The sequence below is a fragment of the Mus caroli genome, chromosome 11, assembly GCF_900094665.2.
Source record: "Mus caroli chromosome 11, CAROLI_EIJ_v1.1, whole genome shotgun sequence".
Taxonomy (NCBI): domain Eukaryota; kingdom Metazoa; phylum Chordata; class Mammalia; order Rodentia; family Muridae; genus Mus; species Mus caroli.
In genome coordinates this window covers 41,081,365-41,088,073 of record NC_034580.1, presented here as the reverse complement: position 1 = coordinate 41,088,073, position 6,709 = coordinate 41,081,365, and positions in this window count along the sequence as shown.

Below are 6,709 nucleotides of genomic sequence, written 5' to 3'. Positions count from 1 at the left end.
GAAGGAGAAGGAGAAGGAGAAGGAGAAGGAGAAGGAGAAGGAGAAGGAGAAGGAGAAGGAGAAGGAGAAGGAGAAGGAGAAGGAGAAGGAGAAGAAGAAAAGTCCACCCCTGCTCTCACCCTGGACAATTCAATTAGCCCTTTCATTTGTCCCTCAAGGGTATCTATCTTTATGGTTGACCCATATGGCTCTGTTTGGATCCTCAGGTAGCAGAGCAGTCAAATGATAGTTATTTCACCCATTAAGAGGTCCAGTTTCCATAACTAGTTTGAAAACAAAGCAATAGCTTGACTTGGGACAGTGTATCTAATTGATCGGTTTTTTTGTTTGTTTGTTTGTTTTGCCTTCTACCTTGTGGTCTCAGTGTGGCTGCCCTGGTTCAAAATACCACCTCTACTTGTGATGTCATCCAAAGACACAGAAAAGAGCCAGGTTTCCTCCCACACACACCAAAAGGGGGGAAAAATGCTTCTAAAAGCTTCCTAGAATTCCTCAAAACACAGCTACCTTAAACCAACCCTAGGCAGAGTGGAGAGGAATTACAATGACAGGCTGTCCGCAGGCCTGGCTCTGTGTTCTTTGAGCACTGTATTAGTGGTATAGCCAAACCCAGTTGGGATTCCTGTAGCTATGACTGTTGGATATTGGAGTTGGGTGTTCCCTCCCTAGTGTAGCAGACGAGACCTGGCTCCTCAGTACCGTTCAGTTCTCAAGGAGGGGACAACATGACTGTTGAGCTTTCAACCTCCAAGTGGAGGGCTGGATCCCTTTTGCTTCTCAGAAGGCCCAACATGTGGCACAGAAGTTGGACACAGAAGATTTTCATCATTGTGTGTGTGTGTGTGAGTGTGAGTATGTGTGAGAGTGTGTGTGTGTGAGTGTGTGTGAGAGTGTATGTGAGTATGTGTGTGTGAGTGTGTGAGTGTGAGTGTGTGTGAGTGTGTGTGTGTGTGTGTGTGTGTGTGTGTGTGTGTGTGAATGGACATACCTGCCTGAGGGACAGAGGGAGCACGAAGCAGTGTCAGCAGCTAGACATTGAATTCAGCAAGAGAAGCTTTCTATGTGGCTACGAAAAGAGGCTGAAAGAATTTGGTGCGTGAACATCACCAACATTTTGTTGAAGGACTGACTGCCAAGCCCCCCTGTGCACGGGGGACCATTAGTAATTCCGGAGCTATGCAAATTAAAACCCTGATGTATGATTTATAGCTTTAATAACATTCTGAAGGCTCTTAAATTTTAATCACTTGCAACATCCTTTTTAATATTCAATTACTTTATTAACTAATTAGGTCACTTGCTGAAGAGGCATATAAGACTGGTGCTATTTTAATATCAGCTGAGCCTCACAAAATACCTTTGAAATGGTGCAAATGGTTTATTTATTTTAAACAGATCATTAAGATGCTATAATTAATAAACCAATTATGAAAAAGAGGCTGGATAGTGATAGATGCTGGTGCACAATGGCACTGTCCGACAGATTAGTCATTTTTATATACGGACATCAAGGGGCAAAAATTTAAATGAAACCTCACCATAAAAAGCACTCTCTTAAATAATTAACTTGTTCCGTGACTGATAACCCTATCGAAGCAAGCCTAACTTGAGGCTTATTCATCACGCAAACCTGAACCGCGTGCTTCCATTTCATCTTATGACAGCCTGGGTAGGGAATCCCCAGCCAGCTAAACCTGGGCTCCTTGATTACTTACAAGGTCCTTCGTTTGCAGACAGAGCTGGGCTCCCCTCTATGTACCAGTGGGCTGGAGTGAGCCCAGCCTCCCAGAGGAGCATGGGAAAGAGCCACACTCAGGGGCAGCAGCAACCCGGCTTATTGATTTCTCTGTGCCTACAAAGGGCTTCAAAGCAAACAAAGTGAACAAAGAAAGCAGAGGCCAATCCTGTGGGGAGCTCTGGCCAAGGATTTTAGAAGTTGCAGGGTGGGGGATGGGGCTGCTAAAGCAGGCAGGCGCTGGTCGGTAGAGGCCGCGTCGTCGGTCGTCGTTCCCCACACCCCCAACCCCATCCCCGGGCCCTAGGGAGAATTGTTTTCTGGGGTCAGAGTGAACGGAGAAAAAGCAAATGCTTTCACTGTGAAAGGACACTGTCAAATCCTAGGGGCTGGGTCATCTTCCTGGATAACAACTCACGATAATAAAAACCTAACGGCTTCCTTTACTGAGTGCTTACTGCCTACCAGGCTCCGGCTCATCTGCAGCATTAACTCCGTGCTATCCTCGTGAATCTCAGAATACACCTGACATGTCTCCCTAAGGTTCCTTCTGGATAAACTGCAGTTCAGCCATCTCCACACGCCCACTCTGTGGGCTGAAGTGTAGGCTATGTGTTCTGTACCTAAACGAGGTGATTTTTACTAAGCACAAGGGCCAGGTCCTGCGTGGGCATCAGAGACTCTTGTTTTCACGTGGCTTATACTGTCTTGGGAAGGATGGACAATCTGCAAGGGGAAAGATCATGAATAAGAATGCTAGCTAATGCAAAGCATTGTGCAGATAGAATTTAAAGAGCAGGGCTGTGGCGATGGCACTGCAGGCAAAGTCCAAGGATCTGGGTTCAAGACCCGAGGGGAGAAGTAATTCCTACAAACTGTTCTCTGATGATGCACACGTACACACACACGGGGGCAGGGGCAGTAAAAGTGTAATACATACACACACACACACACACACACACACATATATATATATATATATATATATATATATATATATATATATATTGCAGAATTTGGTAGAGGGTGAGTTTGTAATTAAGTCACCAAAGAAGGTCTTTGAAGAAAGTGTCTTGTGCAAAGTGGTCTAGAGAACTGTTCTTCTTCCCTCAGTTCTAAGACTGCTTCTCATTCTTTCTCAGTGGAATGGGGATGAGCTAAGAGAGTCAGGGAGGCAGGGTGAGACAGTCAGGTAAGAAAAAGTTGGGCTTCTGTAAAGTCAAGATCATTACCAAGTCTAGAAACTTGCTTGCAGTGAACTTGTATAGACATGTGCCTCGTGTCACCTGGGGATTACAGATGTAAGCCACCACATCTGGCTTTGTATGTGGCTTTCCAGGAGCAGGACTGAGTTCACGGGGTTTCGGGGCAAGCGGTATTATCTGCTGCAGTAACTCCCTATTCCTGGGTTGTGCTCTTCAATACTTTCTGGCTACGATCGATTCCTGGTTCGTCAGTGAGAGCTTCACTGGGGGTACCCGTGCAATCACACCGGCAAATGGATTAGGGAGGGCTCCTCTGCAGACCCCATGCACATTCACCAGGAGAAGTCTCATTGTCTCTTAGAGGAGGATCTGTGTGTATGGCCTGGGTTCTACAAAGTCAGTGACATAAAATTCAACTTCATTTATAGACAGTTTTTGGCCGGGCAGTGGTGGTGCATGCCTTTAATCCCAGCACTTGGGAGGCAGAGGCAGGCAGATTTCTGGGTTTGAAGCCAGCCTGGTCTACAAAGTGAGTTCCAGGACAGCCAGGGCTATACAGAGAAACCCTGTCTAAAAAAACAAAACAAAACAAACAAACAAACAAACAAAAAAAGACAGTTTTTATATAAAACTGTACTGTGCTGGTGTGGTTTTGGGGCTTTAATTAAAAGATGAATTTTGTTATTTTTATATGTATATATAGGCCTAGGTGTATGTATTTGTACCACATTTATGCAAGAGCTTACAGTGGCCAGAAGAAGGTGTCAGATCCCTTGGAATTTGGGTGGTTGTGAGCCACCTTGTTGGCGCTGAGAAGTGAACCTGGGTGTTCTGTACACGCACACCTCCCCATGGACCCACACACAAATGAAAAGATTTTCCGGTAATTCTGTGTACCATATTCCAGCTTCTGCCACCAAGCCCCAGGAAGTTGTCACTTAGCTGAAATGCTAGCTCAAGGGTTATCATGAGCATCCAGTGGGGTAACTAGCAACGGTGGTGCTTTCCACACCACGCCTGGCACAGGGCTGGCATGGTTTAACCGTGATTTTAATAGATCTGTTACTGCTTTCCATCCAAAGCGAGAACCCTGAGCTCTGTGTGATACCAACCACGTGGTTATTAATGCAACTACCCAAAGGAAGACGTGGTTATATGGAGAAGGCTGGGTCTTTCCACCAACAGGACCTGTGTCTGGGGAAGGCTGCCAATGTGCTCTCTCCAGGACTGGCTGAGAGGAGCAAAAGGAGGATCTGTGAGTGGGAAGCAGTCTCCTCTGCTTGACTCCCGTGAAGGGAACTGGAGGGTAAGACTCTGGAAGGGTTGGCTGTGGTTAGACGTCACGGAGCAGCTGAGCTCACTGTGGCATGAGAGCCATTAATAATTTTTGAGCCAGAGGGAGATAGGTATGACCTTGTGAGTGAAGGAGAGACTAGAGACAGGAATGTAATCCAGGAAGCCACTAAGACAGATCCCTTCCGAGCTCTGTGTGTGTGTGTGTGTGTAATATCATTAGTCTATATTACATAATATATATTTACTATAACTCAACAGAGAAAATTACATCATCTTTTCTTCTCCCTCAACTGAAACCAACCAAACATCTCATCTATCTCCAAAAGTAGGACAGAAACAAAGAAACAAAGAAAGAAAAAGAAAAAAAAAAAAAACCAAAGAGATAACATACTATATTAATAAAAAGGTCTGGGGATGTAACTCAATAATTTGCCCATCATGCACTGGCCTTGGATTCTGTCCCTACTGCTGCAGTGTAAGAAGGAAGAGAAAGAGGAGGAGAGAGGAGAGGAGGGAGGCAGTGGGAAACAGGAGGTAATGGGAAGGGGGGTGAGTGAGAGGAGTGGGGAGGAGGGGGAGGAGAGGGAGGAAGGGGGAGGTAGAGGGGGAGGAGGGAGAAGGAGGGCTATCTTGCAAATATAAGGAATGGATGAATATTATTATTTTTTATTCCTAGCCGGTTTCTCTGTGTAGCCCTGGATGTTCTGGAACTCACTTTGTAGACCAGGCTGGTCTCGAACTCACAGAGATGTGCCTGCTCTGCCTCCCGAGTGCTGGGATTGAAGGCATGCGCACATTTAATTTTTCATGACATTTACCTTTTGCAGATGACATAGTCTCCAGCACCTGACTAAGCACCATGTTAGGATTTGGTCACATGACTGGAATTCTGTCATGTGACTCTCAGCCCACACTCAATTACAGGCTTTCCAATACTGCTATTGTACAGAATATTGTCCCATTCCCATGAACTCAAGTCTCCTTGAGTGCTGTACTTAAGTCTGAGTATAAACTCAAGGTGATATTTTGTTTGTTTGGTTTTTGTTGTTTATTTGTTTTTCTTTAACAAGGGGGGTGGCACACATCTGGTCATTTCATGTGTGTATTTGATGCCATGGGTTTTTTTCCTCCTGAGACAGTCACAGTCCTCAGCTTATGACAGAACGCCACACTTACTGTAAAGTGCTGTCCTTGTGTGGCATAGTGAGTGGGTCTTATCTCCGTACCTTTCCCCTCCATGGAGCTAAGCATTGTCTTAGGCCCTGTGTGAACTAAGCAAGAGTTCTCCCATTGAGCTCAGTCTTCGCCTCCCTCCCCTTTGCTTACTCTCTAAAGTGGATTTCAAGCTGGGAAGTGAGTAAAGTTTAGAAAGATATAAAGTCTGCCATACTGGGCTTTCCCCTCAAAAAGGCCAGAAAGAGAGCAGAATCGAGCTAAAGGTCACACATCAAAGCCCAATGATAGTTAATGACAGGAAAGCCCAAATGATAGCTCTTCACAGAGGAGGCCTACCAGCTATTTGGGAGATGCCAAAGCAGCAGCACTATTGCCTCTGAGTTCAAGTCTAGTCCAGATAACACAAAGAGTCTCCCATCTAGAACAGCAACAAAACAGAATTACAGATGATACTGTAATTCCACATCTAGGTATGTCCTTAACTGAAAGCAGGGGCTTGAACAGCTGTTTTTAACAGCACCCTCAATGTGCCCTTATTCCCAATAGCCAGCATGGAAACACCTGAAGCACCCACCCGTTCAGGAACAGATAAACAAAGCATGACAGATACAAACAGCAAAACATTAGTCAGCCTTAAAAAGGGGGTGAAATCCTGAGGCATGACACAACATGAGTGGATTCTGAGGATGTTATGCTAAGTGAGATGAACCAGTCACGTTATGACCAAATTTACATGATATACTTAGAGCACACTCAGAGAGACAGAACATGGGATTGGCCACCAGGTGCTCGGAGCAGTGCAGTGGAGACACAGGTGAGAAGACAGTGTTTCCCAGATTCAGAATAGAAGTAGACAAAACACTCAGAGGGTAGATGGTCGTGACAGCCGTGTGGCAATGAGGGTGTCGTCATTGAACTGTCTAGTTAAGTATCGTCTATTTATACACATATTTACCTTGTTGTATGTTTAAGACAAAATGTATTTTACCATACATTAAAGGGCGTGGGGGATGCTGGAGAGGTAGGTCAGACACTAGAGTGGCCGATTAGCTTGTATGCCCTAGGTTTGATACCTAGCACCACATGAACAAGGTGTGGTGGTGCACACATGTAATCCTAGCTTTCAGGAAGGGGAGGCAGGAAGATCACTTTATGGTCATCCTTAGCTGCATGGTAAGTTTGAGGTCAGCCTAGACCGCATGAGACCATGTCTTTACAAAACAAAACAAAACAAGTCAAGTGAAATACAGAGTTGATTGAAAGAACCTCCAAGAGTTAACACTGCCCTTTACCTCAA